Source organism: Pseudorca crassidens, chromosome 13 (genome assembly GCF_039906515.1).
Source record: "Pseudorca crassidens isolate mPseCra1 chromosome 13, mPseCra1.hap1, whole genome shotgun sequence".
NCBI classification, from domain to species: Eukaryota; Metazoa; Chordata; class Mammalia; order Artiodactyla; family Delphinidae; genus Pseudorca; species Pseudorca crassidens.
In genome coordinates this window covers 73,863,015-73,887,454 of record NC_090308.1, presented here as the reverse complement: position 1 = coordinate 73,887,454, position 24,440 = coordinate 73,863,015, and the positions used below count along the sequence as shown (strand labels likewise).

Here is a 24,440-nt window from a genome sequence, read left to right as displayed (position 1 = left end):
TTTGAGAAAATATTTAATAGAAGAAAGAACCTGATCCCTCTTATCTTATGAAGTTAGTATAACTTTAAAGCCAGACAAGGACAATTCAACAGGAGAAAACTGTAGACCATTCTTACTCATAAACTTAGATGAAAAGTTTTTATAGCAAACTGAAGCCAGAAATATTCAAGACTGGGGCTTCCCTGGTGGCGCAGTGGTTGAGAGTCCGCCTGCCGATGCAGGGGACACGGGTTCGTGCCCCGGTCGGGGAAGATCCCACATGCCGCGGAGCGGCTGGGCCCATGAGCCGTGGCCACTGAGCCTGCACGTCCGGAGCCTGTGCTCCGCAACGGGAGAGGCCACAGCAGTGAGAGGCCCGCGTACCACAAAAAAAAAAAAAAAAGAAATATTCAAGACCAAGTTGAATTTATTCCAGGAATGGCAGATTGGTTTAACAGTACACAATCTATTAATATAATTCATTACACTAGCTGACTAAAAGAAGAAAAACTACACAATCATCTCAGTGAATCTCATCTTCAAAAATTTTTAGCACCTGATAATAATGGAAAGAAGAAAGTAAAATTCTTAGCAAATTAATAACTTCCTTTACCTGATAAGGGTTATCTACCAAAAAAACCTATCACAAACATTGTATTTAATCCTAAGTGTTGGAAGCATTACTTTTGTGTTGGAAACCAGGAAACCCACTGTGACTAATTATGTTTATTGTTGTACTGGGTGTCCGAGCCAGTGCAGTAAGATGAGAATATGAATTAAAAATTTATAAGAACAGGAGAAGAGAAAGAAAAATGCCATTTATTAACAAAGGGTATGATTTTCTACATAGAAAACCCAATTTAATCTGTATATTGCTTATTAGAATGAAATGGAGAGTTGAACATGTTGTTATAGATAAACATCAAACACAAACATCAGTATCTACAGTAGTAATTATAGATGTGTAGGAATAATCTTTAAAAAATCATTTGAGACCTTTATGGAATAATTATAAAACTTCAACTCAGAAGAACAATTTCAAATGATGTTTTTTAAAAGATTGTGTTCACAAATAGGGAGATTCATTATAATAGTAAGTTATTGTCTAATTGATCTATAGATTCAGTCCAACTTCAAACAAAATCCAAGTAGGTTTTTTCCTTGAAACTTGACAAATTGATTCTAAAATATCATGGAAGAATTAGAGCCCCAAATACTCCAAACAGGTTGAACTAGGCGAGGGATAATATCTGCTACCTGTTGATGTGAAGGGACAGCCCATCCGTGGATAATGTCGGCACCATTCATGTCTGTGTTGCTCACAAGGCACTCAGACACACAGCCCTGATAGCACCTGCCCTCCCACTCACCTGCAGAGTCATGGGACTATATCAAGTAGGTTCCACTTGACTTCTCCTCCTAGCATGTTCCTCCTATCTTACAGACTGCTTCCAGGGATTAAATGGAAAGCAATCTATAAATCACCAACAGGGAGAGCTTTGACTGTCAGTGGTTCAGAGCAAGGACTCTAGAGCCAGACTGCTTGGATTCAAATCCCAGCTCCACCCCCTATTTGCTGTATGATCTGATGGTTATTTAATCTTCCTCTGTTTCAGTTTCCTCATCTGGAAAATGGGGGAAATAACAGAACTTCTTGCATAATGTCATTGTAAAGAGTAAATGAACGAATGCGGTAAAACTAGCAGAACATTATCTGGCACACGGTACTCAGGAAGTATTAGCTATTACTGTTTTTATTTCTTTACACTGTTATTCTTTTTCTCAAAATGCTTTCATCAGTTTGTCATCTTTTGACACTATTTTGCTAGGTTTAATTCAATGTTAGATTGCTGGTGTTCAAACAATATGTTCCTTAAGCGATTAAAAACAATGACTAGTGGGTTTAACAAATGAATACAAAACCTTCTTTAAAAGCTGGGGTTTAAAAAACTGTCAGGCCAAAGATCACTTTAGTGGGGAGAGACATTTGTCAGTGAGACACCAGGACAATGGGATTGTGTACACAATACAACCTAAATACAGAGAAAAGGTGCCTGAAGGAACCTAAGAAAATCAGTCCTGAAGAATGTAGGATTTTCTCTGAGATTTGAACAATGAGGAAAATTGTCCTGGGCATGTAAGCAGATAAGCTGGGGTGGATATGACCAGAATTCCATTCATAGGAAGTAGGTGTTTAATGACCTTTACAAGGTTGGGGCAACAGGATGTGTGTTGATGGAAAGACACCATCAGACACAGGTAAAGAATTTAGTTTCATTAATGGAAAATGATAGAGGGACTTATGGAAACGAATGAGTCAGGTGATGACATGGCATGCTCTCACTTGGAGGTATGGCTTTGCATTTTCCCCTGGAGTCATGCCACTGTGGATTGACACAAACCCCCTTTGCCTTCCTCCTGACCCCAGCTTCCTCCTGGGAGTTGGCTCCCTGCCTCCGGGAGATTCTTCTGGAAACCGGCTCCAGGTTGGCCTGCTACCCGAGAGCTAGTGGCTGGCGCTGGTAAACCACAGCGCGTTTCTGACTGTTTACTGTGAGGCTGAGTGAGGTGAAGGTCACTTTCAAGAAGCATTCCCCATCAGGCCAAGCGCCAGTCCATCTAGATCTGTTCATGAAACTCCTTCTCTACCCTTGAAGCAGAACCTTGGTCCTCAGGCCTCTCCTGTCATTTAAGTGATGTAACCAGCAGCTTATCTGCAACTTGCTGCTCATCCCTTCAGCTGGTCTTCATCACCAACTTATCCTTCCAGAGAGGTATAATGACATCAGAGAAAAAGGCTTTATTTAATTAGACTGACTCGGGTTAGAATCTACCTCACAATAGAAAGTTATTTTCTTTTCTAAATCTCAGTTTTCTTATCTGAGAAATGGGAATGATCAATCCAACATACAGGGGTGACATGAGATAATGTATGCAAAGTGCATTGCCAAATACATCATAGGAACACAGTAAGTTGTTTATGCTTTCTCTTTTTTCCATATTCTAAAATTGGACTGTAACAACTTTTAAATGTCTCCCCCAGCCCCTGTCAGTTTTCTTTGCTTTACAGTGCTAGTGATTTTCTATTACATTTTTTGCACACACATCCCCTGTGAAAGTATGCCTCGCTTTTAAAATTTCAGTAAATTGGGCTTCCCTGGTGGCGCAGTGGTTGAGAGTCCACCTGCCGATGCGGGGGACGCGGGTTCGTGCCCCGGTCCGGGAAGATCCCACATGCCACGGAGCGGCTGGGCCCGTGAGCCATGGCTGCTGCGCCTGCGCGTCCGGAGCCTGTGCTCCGCGACGGGAGAGGCCACAGCAGTGAGAGGCCTGCGTACCGAAAAAAAAAAAAAAAAAAATTTCAGTAAATTGCAACTTTTAAAAGCCTCCAGAGGTGTCTAGTAATGACTACAAGAATACCTTCTAGTGAAAAATATTAATATCACACTAAAAAGGTAACAAACTGCAAGATATATAGACATTTTTGAAAATGTATAAGTTATTTGTGTTCACTTTAGTCATATTTAATTTTAATATGGAACATGACCTAAATGTCTAAAATTGACATTGATTAATTCTTGTCTCATTCTTTTTAGCAGAATGTGAATTTCACACACCCCAATGAAGTAGAATTTTTTTTTTAAATTAGGATATAAACCCATTTAAAGAGAAAAAATTTACTGAGATTGTAGATTATTCAGAAGATAATCCATTCAGATGGAATTGTGTCCAGATGTGCTTTGGACCACTTACTGCTGTAAATGTGTCTTCAAATAAAAGAAACTTTAAAAGATATACAAACTCTTCTTAAAGTAAAATCATAGACTACCTTACTCTTCATTCAGTTTAATTCAGCAAAATGTGAATACAAAATACTGCAGGGCTTCCCTGGTGGCGCAGTGGTTGAGAGTCCGCCTGCCAATGCAGGGGACGCGGGTTCGTGCCCCGGTCCGGGAAGATCCCACATGCCGCGGAGCGGCTGGGCCCGTGAGCCATGGCCGCTGAGCCTGCGCGTCCGGAGCCTGTGCTCCGCAACGGGAGAGGCCACAGCGGTGAGAGGCCCGTGTACCGCAAAAAAAAAAAAAAATAATAATACTGCAAATGTCTCTACAACTGCAACTAAGGGATGGTCCTTGGCCCCCAAAAGCTTACAGTCTAATGAGAAATAAAACATACAAATTAATTATAATATAGAATAGTATAAAATGAGCAAACTTGGAAAAACAGAAAAGATTACACCGAACTCTTAAGGTCCCCGAAGCAGTGACTATTCCTTATCATATTTGTCTCTGTGTACCTAAATACACGTGTATATTGTTTTGTTTTTACACTCTTGGCAGTGTCGTGCGTGTCTTTTGTTTCCTGTTTTGTTTTGTTTTCATTTGGCATTATATCATGATGTCCTATATCCTTAATTATGTTCAAAAATATTATTTAATGGCTGTCAAGTGTTCCATTATGTAAGAGAAGTTTAAACCTTCTATTGTTGACCATTTAGTTTGTCTATTCACCACTTCAAGCCTCAGTAGAAAGAGCAAAATTTCGCTAATGTTGATTTTGAACATAGAGTGTATTCAAATATATTTTCTACTACATACACCAGAGTTTACTAAATTTGATCATTACATTATATTTCAATAATAAGGTTCAACACCTTATAATTGTTAAACAGTACTCTTCAGATGAAATGAGAAAAATAGGTAGATTTTGTTATTTACTAATTTAGCTTGCCATTCATATATATATTATACATGCACATATGCACACTCACATGACTTTTATAGTTTTCCTCAAAGTAAATAATATAATCTGTTGTGTACCTGCTATTATTTGTCATAATATTATTTTATTACTTGTTAAAATATTCCCTTATAATAAACCTTGGTTATTTTCTGGTCTACTCTTAAAAATACGGATCATTGAATCTGAAAAGCAAGAATGCATTTTACCTGTTATTTTTTGTCGTGTACCTTCTGTAGCCTCATTAATTTTATGAAGTTATTTGCTTTGAAATATTTACTTGTTGTATAGCATTGACTTTTAGTCATTTTTAGTTAGAGAGGAAGTTAGAGAGGAAGTAGTATTATCCTGTATTTTAGCTTGTCGTTTTTTCATTTATAAGATGTAGCTCATAGTGTTTCATTGGGACGATGTGAAGAGTAAATTCTTTAAAAATGTGTAAAGTCCCCACCACAATATCTGACATGTCGTAGGCCCAAAAGAAATGACCACTTCATTCTCTTTCCTTTCTATCTGTACCATAAGTTTGACTGTCAGCTGGTCTGTAGAAGAGTCTATATGGAAAAATCCTCTATCAATTGGAGCCTTTTGTTTTTGTTTTTGTTATTTTAATGATGATAATTTAACGAAGGTGATTGATTAAATAGTTATTGAAAGATTAAAGGTGTAAAAGAAAAAATGTGGTAACATAAAGACATAGCTCCACACATTACAAGAGAAAAAAATTATAACTATGTGTGGGAATGGATGTTAACTAGATTTAATGTGGTGATAATTCACAATACGTAGAAATATTGAATCATTGTGTTGTACACCTGAAACTAATGTAATACTATATGTCAATTATGTCTCAATAATTAAAATTATTCAGCTTTTTAGTTATTGTTATAATGGAGTGGCAGCTTCCAAGCTCCTTACAATCTGGACTCAACAGTCTACTAATGGTTTTTGTTTTTTAAGTTTTTACATCTTTATTGGAGTATAATTGCTTTAGAGTGTAATTGGAGCCTTTTAAAAAGTGAAAATATCTGTCTGGGATGTCGCTCCCATCAGGCAAGTTGCTGGACTAGAGTGACTTCTAAGGTTTCCTACATATTCTGTAATTTCAAGGTTCTGAAACAGTGAAAGTAACTGGTAGGCTTCTCTAGGTAGTACAGTCTTGAGTTGAGGATAATTTAGTTTGACAGTTAAATCATAAAACAGATGTTAAAACATTTACAAACCTCAGTGAGCTCTTTTTTAATTGAGTCCAGTCATCTTAAGAACTTAAGCTATACTTGTCTTAGATTTTCCTTGAATCATAATAATTTAATTTGTTTATAAAAGTAATGCTAGTTCTGTATCCTTATGAGACAAAGTATTCAATGAAACTCAGATATGAACTGGTTATTTTTTTCTCATTTTACATCAGATTTTCAACCAACCCCTACTCCTTCTCACTGCAGCTTTGCTCTTTAAAGAGCAGTTCAGGGTTCCTAAAACCAGATGAGAAATTTAATCATTCAAATGTGCAGGGTGTAAGGGTAATCGGGTAAGCGGTGTGGTCCCTGACCTCAAGAAGCTAATAGTCTAATAGAGAGATGTGCTGTGTACGGGATGGATGTGTGTACATTTGTGTATATATATGTAACACGTGTTTGTGTGTGTGTTATAACAGGAGCTCAGGAAAGGTAATACCTCAGGTCTCCCTGGGGGGTTCAGGGAACGTTGTTCAGAGGACGCTGGGTTTGGGTAGCCAATAGCAGGACCACCCTGACAAGAGAAGTCTTCTGCTTTCCCTCAGTCTTTATGGAAAGAGCTATGCTTGTGGAATTGTCAATGTGGAAGAGAATTACAAGTCACAACTGGCATTTTTCTTCTCTCTCTCACCCCTTGTTTTTAAAGGGAACCAGTAGGAACCAGAATACTGGCTGACAGCTTGCCAAGAGTGTGGACTTGCGCAATTTTTTTTTTCTGTTTTCCCCCTTGTGGTACCCAGCTCACCACATTGCCATATTTGAATGAGTTAATAATGTTAAGCTTTCAGAATGGCATACAGCATGCAGAAAGCATTCAATAATGTCATTGTAATGTATTGATGTCACCATTTATCATCATGATCTCTCTTGAATTACTCATCACTTTCCTGCCATAATCGTATGGAAGAAATCTCTTGATTTGGGCCACCCTTTCTCGTATTTATGGTTCATGAAATGTTAATAGAAACATAATACCTTCTTAGAGACAGTTTTTTTGGCCACTGATTCAATTAAACCTTCCATACTCTCACAAAAATGAGATATTTTCGCACTGTATCTGGGATATGGCCCCCCAAAAAAGTATATAATGAATAAAAATCTAATAAAAATACTGAGGCGCACACACAAATATCCTGACCTAAAGCAAGTTTACATTACGAAAGTGGTGACATTTTTAACAGATAAAAAATTAGTATACAATTGACCCTTGAACGATGTGGGGCTTAGGGGCGCTGACCCTCCACACGTAACTGTATCTGTGGGTCCACATCTGGGTATGTGTAGTACCTCGTATTTATTATTTAAAACGATGTGCTTATAAGTGGACCCACGCAGTTCACACCCCTGTTGTTCAAGGGTCAGCTATAGTTAGTCTAGGTCAGGCAGCTTTCACCGCACGTGCAATCCCCATCACTCTTGGTAGGAGCTACCTAGAGTGTGTGCTGAGAAGGCTCCTGGGCTCAGAGAAGATGGGCGCCAGCATCCGTTAGCGACATGCACTGCGGGTGTGGACTGTCGGCCCTGGAGGAGGGGTGCCTCGTGTTTTCCATCTTTTTTTTTTTTTTTTTTTTTTTTTTTTTTGCGGTACGCGGGCCTCTCACTGCTGTGGCCTCTCCCGTTACGGAGCACAGGCTCTGGACGCGCAGGCTCAGCAGCCATGGCTCACGGCCCTAGCCGCTCCGCGGCATGTGGGATCTTCCCGGACCGGGGCACAAACCCGTGTCCCCTGCATCGGCAGGCGGACTCTCAACCACTGCGCCACCAGGGAAGCCGTCATGTTTTCCATCTTTAAATGACTGGGTGGGAAGGGCCGTGGAGAACTGTTGCCCTCTAATCTTCTGATTTGTAACTTGGGATCTTTCCCCAATTCTGTTGGATAACCTTTCCTGGAAAACCCTGCTTCTGTGGTCACATCATTCCTCAAGGAAGATGCTCTGAACAGGACGCCTGGGGAATGAATGGTCATGGTAATTTAATACACCTGGAAATAAATGAGTGGCCATCCATGTGGTCATGAGAATGATGTTAGATTCCTAATATGCTCTTTTCAAACCTAAAAATGTTTATGTGTTTCATTAACATGACCATAATTTACTGAATCCTGAGAAACTTTCAGAGAAGTCAGCTTGCCTACATATTAAAGAAGGAATTATACCGAAATGAAGAATAGTTCTTTACCTTGACGGATTATCGTCTTTAATGTATCTCAGCTGATGTGAAATAGGAAACTAATGTCTAATGTCCCTGAGAGCTGTAAAATATTCGCTAGTAATCAAAACATAACACATTCCTCTCCTGATTTTCTGTTCCTCTCTCCTACCGATCACAGTTCGTAAAATATAAACAATTACACCTGGAAGTTCCAGTAGGAAAAGTACAATCGTGAAATCAAATGTGTCTTCTCACCTCATATATGTATTGTAGTATTTTGGTAAACATCAAACTTTAAATAAGCTCAGCAGATATTTACATGGAGTGGACCACGTGTGGTGGGCAGTAGAGAAGCAATGATGGATAGAACAGGGTACCTGCCTTGGAGGAGCATTCATTTAAGAGAAGAGGTGCTCCAATTTGGATCACCACTATCTAAAGCAGGTATATGTACATTATTTAGCAGCTGTGAGGGGAGTACTTATGCAAAATACCGCCATCATTTCTCCTTTATTTACTACGAAGCTACCATTTTCAAGTCCATGGAAGGCAGTCCATGGTGTGTGTGTTCTAAACAGAAACGGAGCCGTTAGGAATTGGGATCTGCCCAGCCACCTTTAGCTAGAGAAGACTTTGGCTTAGTGACTTGTGGTTGTGTGGAAATGAAAAGCAGAGTTATTGGGAAGTATATTCACAAACGGAGGACTATAAAATTGCAAAAATAGCATGAATCATGAATAGTATAAAATCATAATTTCTCCATCATTACCAGCAAACATTTATGGAGACCCCCCAGAGGGACTGGTTCCGGATTTTATATCTTAGGTTAAACTTGCCTTTGCCTTCTGTTCTTGCTGTCCCATAATTGCCCCAAATGTTCTTTGTTAATTTGCCAATGACTTTTTAAAAATATAGCCTAGTGTATCTGTGGGTTTAAAAAAATTTTTTTAAACTAATTTTGGTGAATCCATAAGAATTTATAAAAAGAGCATGACAATTAAGAACACAGGCTCTGACATGGATGCATCTAGAGACTGTCATACAGAGTGAAGTAAGTCAGAAAGAGAAAAACAAATATCGCATATTAATGCATATATGTGGAACCTACAAAATGGTACAGATGAACCGGTTTGTAGAGCAGAAATTGAGACACACAAGTAGAGAAAAAAACGTATGGACACGAAGGTGGGGAAAGCAGCGGGGGTCGGGGGTGGTGGTGGTGGGATGAATTGGGAGATTGGGATTGACATGGATACACTGATGTATATAAAATGGATGACTAATAAGAACCTGCTGTATAAAGAAATAAATTAAATTTAAAAAAAAAGAACGCAGGCTCTGGAACTGGACAGAGCTGATTTCAAATATTGTTTCTGCCACATGCGAACTTGGACCACTCACCTGCCTTTCTAAACCTCAGTTTCCTCTTCTCTAAAATGGGGATAATGAAGCTTCTTCCCACTCATAGGGTTCATGAGGATTAATGAGGTAATGCAGGTCACATGCTTAACCAGCTCCTGGTATGTGCTCATAATATTTGTAATAATACTATTAGTATTATTTCAGCTACAGAAAAACAGCTTCTTAATTTGTTTTCTGCTAGTAATGCCTCTTGAGTTATCGTATCACTTGTGAACACATAATACAAATTGACCTTTTTTTTTTTAGAGTGATCACTTTTATCTCTGCACAAAAAAATGATAAATTCTGTTATCCCACATTTTCTTTTAACACACACACTACCTCCCAACACAAACAAATTTTAAGACACTAAAACACCTTAAGGAGCTTTTCTCAATCAGAGTTTAACAAGTGGGTTTACACTCGAGTATAGAGACCCATTTCAAACTGTTTTGCAGTAGAGAGAAATTTGTCGACAATTTTGTCTGCAGTGAATTCTCCTCTCTCCCTGTCAGCATTCCCCTAAAGTGTACTTTCTCAAATGGTATTGTTTTCCCTTTAAATTCTCACACTTTAGCCATCATTCTCACTTCTACATTCCTAGAGTTCTTTCCTGCACATTGATTTTGCTAATCCTCTTTTTCCAACTCTATGGAATTGTTATTAAGAAAAATACTATTTCTCCTAGTTGGTGACTATTTTCCCCACTTGTTCAGCTTAAGTTAGAGACAGCGGAGAAACAAGCCTTGACTTCAATGATTCAGAGGTCATGTGTAGCAGCCGTTTAGCAGTGTACTGGTTCTCAATCCTGGCTGTACATTGGAATCGCCTAGGGTTTTAAAAAATCCTGATCCCAGAATAATTAAATCAGAGCTTTGCAGGCAGGAGTGGGACGGAGACATCTATTTTTAAAGCTCTCAGGGACTTCCCTGGTGGTCCAGTGGTAAAGAATCTGCCTTCTAGTGCAGAGGATGCGGGTTTGATCCCTGGTCGGGGAAATGAGACCCCACAAGTCGCAGGGACACTACTGAGTCCGCCCGCCTCAACTAGAGAGCCCGCGTGCTGCAAACTACAGAGCCCACACACTCTGGAGCCTGCACGCCACAACTAGAGAGAAAACCCACACGCCACAGCTAGAGACAAGCCCGGATGACGCAACAAAGAGCCCGCATGTGGCAACTAAGACCCGACGCAGCCAAAAATAAAAAATAAGTATTTTTAAAAAATAAAATAAATTAAAAAATAAAGCTCTTCAAGTGATTTTAATGTGCAGCCAAGTGAGTCCTACTCTAGGATAGGGTTCTGTAAGGCCCGAGTAGATTGGAGTCATTGCAGGAACGAGTGGTGGGGAGGAAATCAAACAAGAAATGTGGACTGCCATGTTGATATGTTTTGGTGGGAAAGGGAAAAAGAGGGATGAGCCTGTACTTCAAGGAACTCCAGCAATAAATACAGCATCCACATATCAGGAACAGCCCACTAGCATGTGTGTGTTTGCACATATAGCAGTGAGGCTCAGCCACTCCCTTAGGGTGGGGAATCAACCATTTAGGGGTTGGGGGTGAACCTGTAGTCTGCAGAACCTTCTAGGTGATTTTAATACATCTGTACTTTCTGCATTCCCCTCCTTTTTCTCCCCATCCTTCTCTCCCCGCCTCCCGCATGTGGCTACCTTGTCCTTTTCCTTGTAAATCAAGTGGGAGGGGTCTGAGTATCAGATGCTTGATCTCAGAGCTGACTTCCCTCATGGTGGCCATAGATTTATAACAGTTCCAAGCAAGAGTTCTAGATTCAGCCCAATTAGACCATAGAGGTCACCCTTCCTGAACCAGTGACTGAAGTCAGAGGAATAGAATATGCCCATTTGCTAAGTCAGTGGAGGCCCACCCCTGAGCTGGGGGAAGTGTCAGCTTCCCTCCAAATTCATGGGAGACTAGAGGAAGAAGAATGGAACCGTAAAGGGAATCTGGATACTAGGAGAAGAGGAAAAGATGGGAATGGGTGCTGGTAGACAGCCAGTACTGCCCACTGCGTACGTAGAAGTCACAGGGATTCAGTATGTTGAATTACTTTACGTATGAACGTTATTGATACTTTTTTATGGGGACATTTTGAATGGCATACAGAAAATACTATAGTGTTAACTAGAACTTTTCACCATTTATCCACACAAATATCTATATTTGTGTGTGTGTGCGTGTCTGTGTGTGTATGTAGTTCTGTGCAGTTTTACCCCATATATAGACTTGGATAGACACCACCATCATGATACCCTTTTATATTTACACTCTCCCCCATCTCCAGTTTACTGGCAACCACCAACCTTTTCTCCATCTCTATAGTTTGGTCACTGCAAGAAGGTTTATAAAAAATGGAATGTTTTGAGACCTGACTTTTTTCGTTTAGCATCATGCCCTTGAACTCCATCCCTGTTGTTGTATATGTCAATAGTTCATTCCTATTTGTTACTGATTAGTTTTTCATGGTAGGTTTGACTATACCACAGTTTTGTAACCATTCCTCCACTGAAGGACACTTGAGTTGTTTTCAGTTTTTGCTACTGTGAAAAAGCTGTTGTGAATATTTGTGTACACATTTTTCGTGTGGATATAAGTTTTCACTTCTGTGGGATAAAGGCTCAAGGGTGCAACTGCTGGGTCAGATGGTAAGTTTAGTTTCATAGGAAACTGCCAGACTGTCTTCCAGAGTGGCTGCACCATTTTGTATCCCCACTACCCGTGTAGTCGAGATCTCCTCATCCTCACTAGTGTTGGGCGTTATCACTGTCTTTACTTTTCTGTTCAAATAGGTGTGTAGTGTTATATCATTGTGGTTATAATTTTCATTTCCCCAATAGCTAATATGTTGAGCATCTTTTAATGTACTTATTTATCTATCTACCTTTTTAATGAAATGTCTGCTGTTCCTGTCACTTGCCCACTTTCAAATAGGACCATTTCTTTTTCTTTTTCATTTATTTTTTGGTTCGTGGGCCTCTCACTGCTGTGGCCTCTCCCGCTGCGGAGCACAGGCTCTGGACGCGCAGGCTCAGCGGCCATGGCTCACGGGCCCAGCCGCTCCGCGGCATGTGGGATCCTCCCGGACCGGGGCACGAACCCATGTCCCCTGCATCGGCAGGCGGACTCTCAACCACTGTGCCGCCAGGGAAGCCCCTCACCCATTTTGTTTATGGTGATAAGATTATTTTCACCAGTATGGCCAGCACTCATGTGCTTTTTGATCTTGTTACTGTGAAGCTAGCTCCTTTCAGTATTTATTCAGAATAATACCTCAAACAAAAACATTTTGTAACTTCATAAGGTCCTAGGGGTTTCTTTTGTCTTCTTTGTTTTGTTTTGGCTGTGTGGCCATCTGTATTTTATTGTCGCTTTTTGCCATTTAAGTGTCAAAATTGTCATCGGAGACAATCAACTGAGTCTAAGCTTTGTCAAGAATTTAGGGAGAAGTCATTTTTGCTCGAAATCTGCTGCCTCTGTTATCAGTATCGAAGGGCTAGCAGCTCTGAAACCCTTGCCTTTCTCCAGCTGGAGAGATGTGAAGATAAGTGAAACCTGGAATTTTTCAGGTGAACCTCTAATTAGTGCGTACCTGCCGTGTGCCAGACATCGCATGCTAGGATGATTTCTGTTAAAAGGATTCAAGAAAGGCATTTGTTCTTTCAGCAACTGGAGTTTGATTTCCTTTATCATCTTGCTGATCAATGTCTACCCGCAGTGTGAATGATGGAGGAGAAAAGCTAGAGCCACACTGGCTTGCCACTTACCTCGTTGGTACCAGATTCAGGACAAGGACCCAAGTCTTCTACTCTTTAGAACAGTATTAGTCTAAAGCCCAAAGAAGTCATGATGTTTTGTCATTGGAAAACATTTTCTTCACAACACAAAAAGATAGCTAATTAGAATTTACTGGAACTTTCTAAGAGATTCCAAATAATAGAATTTTTAAACAACCAATTAAAATAAATGCTAAGGAAAAACAAATATACCCTTCTAAACATTGGCTAATTGGATACCCAGAAAACTTTCTAGTTATATTTTGCCTTCATTTTTAGATTATCTCACAATCACCACAAGCTGCTAGTTAGCAAAATTATTATGGGGCTAGCTCAGAATTTGCTATATTGGAATCAGCTTTGGTGACAGAAAATCCAGGGGGGACATGAATGGGGGGGAAAGGTTTCTCTCTACTGCCCCCAGATAAAGTGTATGAAAATCTGTTTCTATCTGCAGTGGATTCCTACTTCTCTCGCCAAAGGAACAGTAGATACTGTGTCCAAAGTATGATCTCTGTACACGTTGCTAGGTTACTCAATTTGGAGCCTTTCTCTTTACAGTACATAATCATAAAAAGCCACTGAGAGAGAGATAGAGATACGAGATAGGGAGAGGAAATCAGTAGTGTGAATAAATGGGAAATTGATATTGTCATTAAGACACTGGATATGGTAATAAGTGTGTGACTAGAAAAGACGTTTGAATCCTAGCCAAGACAGCGTTCCGTTTAGCCACAAACTCCAGTAAAATATTTTCAATTCTAAAACCTCCTATTTTTATTTTCCTAACTTCCTCAGAAGTGGGCAGTTCTGTATGGATCCTTAAAAAGTTTTCCTACCAAACGAAATGGCAATTTCCTCCAAATGACACACAAAAAGCGATCTGTTCCTTTTTGTGTACTTTGAATCACTGCCCTCATCTCTGTAGTGTTTTGTATCTCACTCAGATTATCAGCAACTCTAGCATTCGTCTCTAATGCTATTTCTTATTTCCTGTAAATGAGCCCTGCGTTTACCTGGAGAATCTTATAACTCTACATGGCTACTCTTGTGTGTTCTCTGAAGGCTACATATACGTAAAATATCAGAACCATCTGTCACTGTCTTCCTGCCAGGGCTGGTCTGTTGGCCATCTGGTGTCCCCTTCCCTCCTCGTTCCTCTGTTGTCCCTCTTTTTTTTTTTTTTTATGGTACGCGAGCCTCTCACTGTTGTGGCCTCTCGCGTTGCGGAGCACAGGCTCCGGACGTGCAGGCTCAGCGGCTATGGCTCACGGGCCCAGGCACTCCGCAGCATGTGGGATCTTCCCGGACCGGGGCACGAACCCGTGTCCCCTGCATCGGCAGGCAGACTCTCAAGCACTGTGCCACCAGGGAAGCCCCTGTTGTCCCTCTTTGCGTGTGTACTCCCCCACCCCCAGGCTGTGGTCCCAGGGGCCTTCTCTCCGTCTCTGGGTCACACGAGCTCTTTCCTGCCTCCATGCTTGTTGTATGACCTGCCAGGGATGCTCCTGGACCCTCATGGTTTTCAGATGCTGCCTCCTTAGGGAGCCCCTCCCTGAGCACATGAAACTTACTGTCTATCACAGACCTCTGCCTGTTCCCTTTCTAACACTTTCTCATACCTGTTTCTCCCACTAGAATATAAAACTCTCTGGAGGTGGGGACACGCTGGGCTCTGAAATATTTGATTGATGAATGATGGAATACATGAATTTTTTAAATTTCTGTTGGAATATAGTTGATTTACAATGTTGTATTAGTTTCAGGCATACAGCAAAGTGAATCAGTTATACACGTACATATAGCCACTCTTTAGATTCTTTTCCCATATAGACCATTACAGAGTATTGAGTTCCCTGTGCCATACGGTAGGTCCTTATTAGTTACGTTTTTTGTATATAGTAGTGTGTATGTGTCAATCCCAATCTCCCAGTTTATCCCTCCCCACCTTGCCCCTAGTAACCATAAGTTTATTTTCTACATCTGTAACTCTATTTCTGTTTTGTAGATAAGTTCATTTGTAGCTTTATTTTAGATTCCACATATAAGCGATATCATGTGATATTTATTTTTCTCTGTTTGACTTACTTCACTCATTATGACAATCTCTAGGTCCCAAAGGCTTCTTGGAAATGGGTACTTGAGCTGAATTTGAAAAGTGATCTTTGCAAATGAGATCATCTATACCATTTTTCTAGATTCCACATATGTATGTTAATATACGATATTTGTTTTTCTCTTTCTGACTTACTTCACCCTGCGTGACACTCTCTAGGTCCATCCACGTCTCTACAACTGACCCAATTTTATTCCTTTTTATGGCTGAGTAATATTCCATTGTATATCTGTACCGTATCTTCTTTATCCATTCCTCTGTTGATGGACATTTAGGTTGCTTCCATGTCCTGGCTGTTGTAAATAGTGCTGCTATGAACATTGGGGTGCATGTCTTTTTGAATTATGGTTTTCTCTGGGTATATGTACAGTAGAAACTAACACTACATTGTAAAGCAACTATACCCCAATAAAAATTAATTTTAAAAAAGTGATCTATGTGAAGACAGCAGGAGATAGAAAAATCAGAGCGTTTTCGACGAGAGAGGTTTGTGTGAAGGTGGCGTTATAAAATAGTAAGTTTTGGGACTTCCCTACTGTCCAGTGGCTAGGACTCTGCACTTCCACTGCAGGGGGCATGAGTTCCATCCCTGGGCCAAGAACTAAGATCCCACATCCTGCATGCTGCCCAGCGCAGCCAAAAGGGGAAAAAAAAAAAATAGTAAGTTTTGGAATGGAGGTGGGCCTGTGTGTGTCTCTGCTGGGCTGGGAGGGAAATGGTGATAAAGTATAAGCTCTGGGGAGCTAGCAAAAGCTTCTAACCAGGGGAGGGACCTCATCACAATGGCAGCAGTGTGGGGTCTGGTACATGAGTAAGAGGGTTCAGTTTTAATCGCCAAGGAGTAAAAATCTCTGCACCCCACTTCCTGTCTTGTTGATTTTTTTTGCCTCATCAGTGACTAAGCTCCTTGACACCCCAGAGTGAAACAGAATAGAAGTAAAAACTGGAATGGTTGCGTTAGCAGATATTTACAGATGCCTACTCTGTGTCAGGCATTGTACCTCTAATACTGTGGGCTGTGAAAACCAGTGTACAGGTTACTTTTCAGTGGTGGTTTTCCCAAGGTAAAATGAGACACATCTTAAAGATTTAGCTATTGGTGCCTGAGCCAGTGAAGACAACTTCTTACCTCCTTAAATAGGAGGGAGATGTATGTAACTTAGTAAATGTAATCAATATATGCATTACCTTGCACAGTAGGTAATAATTATTTCACACACACAGTAATAATTACGTATCTGGAGACAACCACAGATAAGAAACAGAACTATTGAAATATGTGCTTCTTTTAAGAAACTTCCAAGAGCTGCATGGAAGCCTCTGTTGTATTCTTGCTGTCAGTTTTGCTTTCGACATGTCATCTGCTGTCCGGAAACCTGACTTTCTTCTTCTGCCTGGACCCCCACACTATAACGTGTTCCAGCTGTAACATCCTTAGATTACTTATGCCACAGATTTTACTGTGTTTTGAAACTGAACTGGAGTACAATGGCTGATTTCACTATTTTTTGCATTTATTTACAAAGCTGCATTCTAGGGAAATAATTCAGTCAGCAAAGATATTTGTTTTGCACAAAAAGTGGTCATTTCAGTCTTGAAACTAGTTCATGTTGTTATCACCACAGAAAGGGAAACCGTTTTTTTTGTTTGTTTGTTTTTCAGAATAGTAGGGTTCAGAGCTGTTGCTTATTGATCGGGGAAGGGCAGTTGCCATAGCAACCTAACCGCCTCTGGAGGGAATGTGGTCATGGCCTTAAGCATCCGGCAACCCACCCAGTTTGGAGAGCCCCTCTGAAAAGAATTTCCTTTCACGGAAATCGAATTACTGAAATAAAAAGAGTTGAATTTCTGTAGCTCAGATGTGTCCGTAGGTTCGTGTTGCACACTGACTGTAATGAAAAGCAAAGCATTTATTAGTTGTGTACATACACAATGAGACCTAGAAGGACACATCAGACGGTAAACTGCTTGTGACTATGGAGGACTTTGTTCTTTGCTTCTTTTGTTTTGCACATGTTAACTTTTAAGAAATAAATGTTATTTTACAAACCTTAAGAAAAAAGCATTTATAATGAACACAGTATATGGGATTTTCTTGAGGAATGAGGTTCAATCTATTGCACGTTCATTATTCCCTAAATAGGCTCTCAAACACCCAAAGCCACCTTTATTCTTTTTTCACGTGAGCTACAGAGCTTGAAAGCCATTTCAACAAGATGCTGATCGAAAGTTTTTATCAATATTTGGGGCATTCAGTGAGTGTTCTTAGGTGGAGGAAACTCATGGCATGTAGAAATCTGCTCAAGCTGTGCTGAGTGAAACAAGTGACTTAATAGTCTCATCTAATCATCATGTAACAGAAACCGGCAATCGGTGGGTCTGCCTCCAGAATTGCTCGCAGGGCAGATTGACATGTGAACACTATATTTCCAGGACCAAAACCCCACTACATTTGCTCTGCGGCTGTGTTTAATGGTTATCAGTTTGGCACGCGGCATGATTGTTTTGGAGAGAGAATAGACGCTTCAGATTTCCTTTTGGCAATTCTGGAGTCACTGAAATACCTACTGCCGAAGTGAATCATATGAACTTAATTAGATTTGCTACATCATTAGCATTTGAGGAAACCTAAGGAAAATCCTTGTGGGTTGGTGATTGGTTAGGTCAAATAGAAGCACGCTTATTGAGGGGACTGGAAATTGAAAAAGATGAAATTCTAATGCCTCGTAACCCAGATATATTATCTACATAAATCATTTTTTAATCCAGCTGTCAAAGTGATACTTTCCCAGGGATGACCGAAATGCTTGTCTCAGACCACCGGGACCTCTCTGCTTCCAGGCACAGGGACGGACTCCTCTGCACACGGCCAAGTCCACTTGATGGCATGTGTGTGTGGGCAATGAGCTTTACACCTATAGTGAGAGCTCACGGCTATTTAATAGACACCCCAGGGCCAGCCGGGCAGGCTGTGCCGGTAACCACTAATTGAAGTTGGCAGACCTCATACCGCACTTAAATTTACATTTTAACTTTAAGGTGAACTTCATTGCAATGTATTGTCTGTTGTTTTCATTGCAGGAAAAGAACTTAATTTTCTTCCCAAAAGGCATTTCTTTAAATGCTCCAGAAATTTTCTTCTGTACTTTGGATTCTGCAAAGTGACTTAATCGTGGAGAAGAGCCATAAAATATTTACTGTGAGGAGAGGATTGCATTTCGTATTCCAATTTAAGTTAAGGCTAGGATACAACCTGTAACCTATGTTTATCGAAACGATTTTTCTAATCTATCAAAAAGCCGTCACATTCTTTATCAAATGACTTAGCCACCTAAGTTCATCTAGATGTTATCAGCGATAGGGAAATAAATGAAAGCAAGTAAATTTAATTTCCTGGTGAAGCACTTGAATGATTTTTTTTTTAACTTTTAGAAGAAGAAACTTTAAACCTACAGCCTACCATAGATTGAACATACAGTTTTTCCTGAAAATTCAGGATCATCTTCAGAACCCCAAAGTGGCAGCTTCTGCTCTGCACTCAAGCAAGTTGCTGGTTATTAACCAGAAACAAGTTCCAATCTTGTCCGCTACACCTTCCCCTCAGTGGCGCCTCACTTGCTGCCACCACCTAGGCTAGTTGAAAGGATTAAGTGAGATGATATACATAATTATACTTGTTTATTATTAAAAAAGAACATCTCTTGGTTACTATTTAGTGAATCTCTGGCTTTTCTGTTCTCTGTCTACATGTATATACTCCTTTTCCTGAACCTATAGGCATAAGGACAAACACATTTTTTTTCCTGTAGCTTCCACGTTGTTTCTTAGGATATTCATCACGCGTTGCTTAAAGGCAAAATTATTTTTCTGTGTCCGTGTGTGCTTGTGCACATTGTTATCTGTGATATATGACAAATAGGGAATCTCATGTGATCTCTTTGGGGGATCAGTGCTATGTGTCTTAGCCTGGTGCCTAATTGAGGGACCTGATTAAATTTTTATATAGTTCAGCTCCAAGTAAGGAGATTAAAAAATAGTAAGTAAATGCTCTGGTCCATTCAAATAAAATATGTGAACATCACCTATTTATAGAAACTATATAAATGTAGTTCATCAAAATGTACTAATGAACAGTATCTCTGGGCATTTCTAATATTAAATTTTTGTACTTAACTATAAAAGTAACCAGAACCAGGTCTCAGTTACTAACTACACCTTCATTAGTGTATCTATGGTTTAATCAGGCTTATTAGAAATTTGTCCACACTGAGCATACAATACAGACCTTGTGAGAATATGTGCAGAACTGGGTTCATCTCATCGGCCTACAATTTATACAAAGTTGGAAGTAGAAAAGGGGATGTGCATTATCCCCCTAATTCTCAAATATCTGGATTCTTGAAATTTCAACATGAAAATGTGTGTATGCGAATGTATAGACATTCAACCTGAAAAGCTTCTTTGCAAGAAATATTAACCAACTGTAAAGGTAGAAACATACATATGTAAATACAGTAAAGAAGAAAATATATTTTGGATACTGTATTATATTTTTTTTGGATGCAGACCATAATTACAATGGCTAGATTTGTTTTAAGGAATAGGTTAAACTCATCATATTAGCAAAAGTTATCTGCAAATAAATAATGAGAGCTCTTATAGGTCTTTTCTTTACTCAGTCAGAGATTCCTGCCAGAAGCTTGTTTGCTTTGTTAATTTGTTCAATTATTAAACTTTGAGAATGCTACTACTACTGGGATCTACTTAACAAGTTTGGGAATAAACCTCCCTAATAATTGATGGTAGCCTAAAACATTTATTTCTGTGCTTTTCTTATTAAAATTGCAGTGATCTGGTGAACAGAATTAAACGGCTGAAAAATAACTTGGTCTGATTTATTCATTCAGCAAAACCAAGCTTAAAGGCTGTGTTGCTATGACACCCAAGATTAACTTAAAAAAAAAAGTATGCTTAATTTCAGTAAAAACATTGACACATCTCTTTTGGCATTATGTAGATAAAATAAAGTTGATTTTTCCCTTTTCCTTGATTTTTTTTTACATTTAGAAAGTTGTTTTAGCATTCTTTTAAACATAAACTAGAAATTTAACATATTAAAGAGTAAGAGAAAACAGTAAAGAAAAACCCATTATACTGTAACAAAAGAGTATCATTTGTAAAATAGTAAATATTTTAGCCCTCTTTTTTTTAATTTTCTTTTTATCCAGCTTCTTAAATTTTTTAGAAAGATGGTGCCAGATGGGGGAAATCACTCTATTCCAGTAGTTTCGTTTTATAATTAGTCTTGAAACTTAAAAAATAGGTTGCAAAATTGGGACAGTGACAAATCCTACTAGAAGTTTTCTGAGTGCAGGTTCAATCCCCCCGACTCTAAAAGAATATATTTTCTATGCCATGAAACAAAGGAATCATCAGGTCGCTTTAGCTAGAATAGATTTCTGCCTTCTGAGCACCATTTGGTGTTGCGAGAATACTATACAAAGAATTTTGTTGCAGAACAAGCAGAAAAATCGAATGCTTTGTAGGATCATCAAAAGTTGCTTTACAGGAGCATTTTAAATTTCCTAGTGCCAAGCAAAGCAAAAATCCTACCTTACAGAGAGCGATTTGTTCATGAGACGACCAAGTGCTGCACTCGCTTGTGTTTATCATTATGCATTCACATTCTAGGGAAATTCCACTTTCAAACTTTGCTGCCGTGTGGATGCTTTCTTCTATAGAAAGAATTTTGAACTATAAAATTTGACCAGCTTCAGCATCTGTGGAAATTTGAGAGCGTTGCCTTTTTTTTTCTCTCTATTGAATGTAAAGTGTTTTAACAAAAGCACTGTAGCCACAGTGCATATTAAATGTCCAAATTCGCACATAGTGTATCTCAAAAGAATTTAGACTTTTAACTTTTTAAACCTCAGAATATCTTTGGAGACTGATAGCAGCAAATCAACAGGATGTGTTATGGGAAGATTTAATAAAGAAATGGTTTTTTTTTGGCTTTCAGTTGAAAATGATGAGGCTGCTTCAGGTCATAGCCCAAGACTGTATCTGGGGGAAAGTTTGAAAACAGAACCAAACCAAAGTGGTTTGGATGGGGTGCTAGTTTTAACTTTGTGATTGCTAATTTAGTGTTTATGAAAAATTAAAATAAGCTAATATTCGTAAAATATTTAGTACAGTCCCTGGGCCAAAATGAGCACTGTGTACTTTTTTAAAAAGTGATTTCCGATAAGATTATAAATTATAGAAAGAAGTTGTCACTTGCTTTCACTTATTTCTGATTTTAAAATAGTGAAATTTATTTATATAATAAATTATTGACTTTAATGTTAAATTTTGATTTTAAAATTTGTTCTACCTCAGTTTCTACAGTACTGTAGAATTAATGTATAGAGATTCATAGATAATTTTATATTAAGATTTTGTATATTCTGACACAGCTGTTGAATTTGAACCATGAATCATTTCTATGTATATTTTAATATCATTCTCCAACTTTGTGTTAGGTAGCTAGACTGTATCCAGGGAAAGCCATTTAGATCAGAAATAATATTTCTGTCTAACTTCAGAAAAGAGGCTTCCATTTTAAAAATGGAGTTTGAATTTAAATGACTATCCTAACTGAGAATTCAGTTCCATACTTTAACTAGCTGAAAGAAATCTTGGAAAACAAAAATTGTACCAAATTGCCAGTAATTTGCATTAAAGAGGAAGAATTGGACTTTTTATTTTTAAGTCAGCAGCCATTGAAGATATTCTAGTGAAGTTAAGTAATAGAGATCTTAGCTTTTAATTTAGTCAAGATTATGATTATAAATGAAAGCTTTGCTGAAATAATTGGGATTGACTATAATGTTTTAGGTGCTCTACAAATCTGGATGAAATTATATTATTCATATACTGTCTTATTTAGTTATGTTGTTTCAACTGTGTCTTAAAAGTGAGAGACCTCATATCAACAAGTGTTTGCATCTCATGTGCATGGTGTTAGAAAAATAAAAAACATAGCTGTAATGATGGGGGAAGCATCCTGTTAGTTTGGAGGTAGATTAGGGAGTCCGCTGTCTGAAGAATAAATTTCATAGGTCTGTGCTATATACAAAATTGCTACAGACGTAAAATGTATATTTTAAGCTCTGTTTTAAAACCACGATACATTCTGTTTAAACCATTAGCTTAAATGCAACATTTTATTTTACATTAGTAAAGTTGTATTTATTTAATTCAGCAATGAAATTAATTTGGAGTTGCTGGCACAGTGCCTTCACAGGTTTCTGTGACTCATTTGTCATTCAAGACACCAGCACCATTTTTTCCTCATCTGCTGAAACATGTTCTGGCTGTGGGCAAGTGTTCATGGTAGATTTAATACAAATTTTCTCTGATAATATTTGGAAACTGGGTGATGTCTAACCTTGCGTAAATAACTAGGGCTAATCAACTTAAAATCAAAATGTAAGTCTCGAAGTTCATGGACTTTAAAGCTATCAAACATGCATCATTTTGGTATATTAATTTAGTTTTTCTCATAATATTTTGGGTTAACTCTTGCTCTGCACATTAAGATCCCTAGACAAGGAATTGCATTCAGAAGCAAAACCTGTTGTTTATTGTTAAATAATAACTAACAAGGACTAAATGGAATTGGAGTTTAGGTTTAAAACTTCACAAATCACTTAAAGCTATTTCTTAATGTTTTTCCTAGAGAAGAAATGATAACTCTATGATCTATGTGTCTTGTTCAGTGCTTGTTACATTTATAGTTTAATTCACCCTCACTCCCAGCGCCCTCTTAGAAACAAAATGTATTCTCCTAGTTTAAATGCATTATGGTGGCGTAATAATTATTATGTGATATAACCCGGACCTTTTTGTTTGCCAAGTAATTTAAAAAACAGTTTTCTGAGTTACTACTTTGAAATTAAGTTGTGGATTGATGTTTCTCATTATTCCAAGAAGGAACATGAAATCTGGATTTATCAGATAATCTGATAGACAATGTATTTTGACTTTGATGTGTTTCTCATTGCAGTGACCTGCATTTCTGACTTTCCATTAAATGTTTAGGAAAATTAGTTGAATAGTTTTTCAGGAAAGTGAAAGGGATTCATCATCCTGTATCAACTATAAGAAAGTAAGAACATATATGAAAGACCTAAATTTTCTTATCTCACTTTAGACTTCACAATTTTCCAACTCGAGGTGCTATGTAGTCTTATGCAATGGGCTGTATCCAACTTTCTGTCATTAGAAGGACTGAAAAAAAATTATTCCAAAATTGTTCTTACAAAGAAATCTGAGTCTGAAATTGCCTTGAATTAAAAAACAAACGACTGCTTTAAAAATAAATCAAATGATATTTTATGGACTTTATTCTTGACTTTTTTGAAGTGTGTGTGCCTCGATTATATTCAGTTATCTGTTGGGCTCTTTTACTTGGAATCTTCCTGTAACTGACGGACAGGCTACTTTTCTATAGTAGCAATGCTTGGAAATTAAGTTCTTTCCGGGGGAATGGGAGGGTGGGGTGGATTTTTTAACCATTTCTGGAGCTTCTGACTTCCTGATCTGGCCACACTTACTAACCTGTCATTCTAGGCCCAGGAACTGGCAGTAAGTGTGTAGGCTCCCTGCTTCTCACCAGGGGGCAGCATCAGATCCTGCCTTTCACTGGATGCAGCCTGGCTCCTTCAGTAGCTTCAGTGGTCTCCACCCTCCTTGCTCATACAGCACGTAAACTTGTTTTGGTATTTTCTTGCATTTTTTAAGGCTCAGTAAGTGTCCAATAAATGGTAGCTGTCAGGCACTGTGTTACAATGGATATTACTTCTCAGTGTTGACTGTTCTGTATACCAGGATCTTGTCTTCAGTGATGTTTTGGGCTATCATTTCAGATACCTTGTGTTTATTAGAATTTGAAAAATCTTAAGAGGAATACAAAGACCTAGCAATTATTAGGTCAATTATACTTCAAAAACAAACAAACAAACAAACTCACAGAAAATGA

General features: G+C 38.7%; 1 protein-coding gene and 1 long non-coding RNA gene across 7 annotated transcripts in view; one reads left to right on the top strand and one right to left on the bottom strand.

Moving 5' to 3' along the window:
- The window catches only part of LOC137204802 (uncharacterized), a 91,362-nt gene extending 70,103 nt beyond the window's left edge, over nucleotides 1-21,259 (bottom strand). The window contains exon 1 of one of the 2 annotated variants that reach the window (XR_010933849.1): nucleotides 21,032-21,259. This is a non-coding gene — a long non-coding RNA (uncharacterized lncRNA). The remainder of the gene's footprint in view (nucleotides 1-21,031) is intronic. The other variant, XR_010933850.1, reaches the window with a different exon arrangement.
- Nucleotides 1-24,440, top strand: part of BCKDHB (branched chain keto acid dehydrogenase E1 subunit beta) — a 293,140-nt gene that overhangs the window by 206,187 nt on the left and 62,513 nt on the right. The window lies entirely within an intron of this gene.